Genomic DNA, 1761 nt, shown 5'->3' on the forward strand with positions numbered 1-1761 from the left:
CTGCCGGAGCGGGGGGGGCAACGGGCAGCCCAGCACTGCCGGCACCCCGCTAGGCCTGGCACTGCCGGGGGGGACACCGGGCAGCCTGGCACTGCCAGCACCCCCCCAGCCCGGCCGGCCCTGGGGGTCCCGCTCCCCACGGCTGCCCCATGCGGGGAGAAGCCAGGAGCGATGCTGGTGCCGGGAAGGGATGCCGGTGTTGGGGGAGGCGATGCCGAAGGATGCTGGTGCCGGGAGCGATGTCGGTGCCGTGGGAAATGATGCTGGTACCAGCAGCGATGTCGGTGCCGTGGGAATTGATGCCGGTGCCGGGAGCGATGCCGGTGTCGCGGGAAGGGATGTTGGTGCCAAGGGAAGCGATGCTGATGCTGGGGGGACGCGATGCTGGGGGGGAAAGCGATGCCGATGCCATGGCCAACGATGCCGTAGGATGGGATGCCGCGGGCCGAGATGCCGGGGTTTCCTTGGCAACCTTTGCCAGGAGGAGCCCGGGGTCCCCGGGGTGGGAGCCGGGGCTGCCGGGAGCTGCCACGAAGCAGCTCACCCACCACCGGCACAGAGCCCCGCGAATCCCCCCGGCACCGGTGCGTGGAGGCACGGGGGGATCCGTTCCAACCCGGGGGGGGGACGGGACTCCGGTTGTGCCAGGGCTGCAACGAGTGCGTCAGGGCTCAGCCTGGCTCCCCAGGGATCCCCGGTTCCGGCACAGGCTGCGATGCCGGAGGGGTCCCGGCGAGGGGGCCAGGGGTCTCCTTGCTCCCCCCTCACCCTCAGCTCTCCCCCACAGGCGCCGCAGCCCCCCGGGACGTGGTGGGGGCCCCCGACTCCCCCCGCATGGCCCCCGCACCCTGAGCCCCGGCGCCGGGCGGGCACATGAGGAAGAACCAGAGCGACCTGGCTGGGCCCGAGGAGCAGGTGAGGCGGCACCGGGGGTGGGCACCAGGAGCACCGGGGCGGGGATGGGGTCCCCATGGGAGCATGTATGGGGGGGCCGGGGGGGCCCCTCCGTAGCCCAGCCCTGGGGACCCGCGGCAGAGGGTGAGGGGCTCCCGCTTGGGTGCCGTGCCACGCTGCGCCGTGCTGTGCCATACTGTGCTGTGCCATACCATGCCGTGGTGTGCTGTGCCAATCCGTGCCGTGCCATGTGGTGCGAGGCTCCCCGGCCGTGCCGTGCCGTGCCACGCTGGGCTGTGCCATACCACACCATATCATGCCGTGCTGTGCCGTGCCATGCTGTGATGTTCTATGCTGTGCCAATCCATACCATGCCATGCTGTGCCGTGCCGTGTGGTATGAAGCTCCCTGGCCATGCCGTGCCACACCGTGTGGTGCCATGCCATGCCGTGCAGTGCCAACCCATGCCATGCCATGCAGCGCTGTGCCAAGCCGTGGCGTGTGAGGCTGGCCGTACAATACAATGCCGTGTGGTGCCGTGCCGTGCCGTGCTGTGCTGTGCCGTGCCGTGCCATGCGGTGTGAGGCTCACTCGCCACGTGGTGCCATGCCATGCTGTGCCACGCCGTACCGTGCCATGCCACACCACCCCGTCTGACCCGCCCCCGTCCCTTCCTCGCAGCCCCCGCCGGAGACGCTGGACCCCGGGTGCCGCAGCCGCTCCCCCCCCTCCCCAGGGATGCTGGGTGCTGACCTGCGCCGCGGGCGCCGCCGTCTCTCCGCCAGCCTCCAGGTGCCCCCCTGGAAGCCCCCGGAGCGGCCGCGCTCGACGGAGGCTGCCGGCCTCCCGCGCCTCCCAACGCTACCC

The sequence above is a fragment of the Haliaeetus leucocephalus genome, unplaced genomic scaffold (genome assembly GCF_000737465.1).
Source record: "Haliaeetus leucocephalus isolate CR32 unplaced genomic scaffold, Haliaeetus_leucocephalus-4.0 Scaffold260, whole genome shotgun sequence".
Lineage (NCBI taxonomy): Eukaryota > Metazoa > Chordata > Aves > Accipitriformes > Accipitridae > Haliaeetus > Haliaeetus leucocephalus.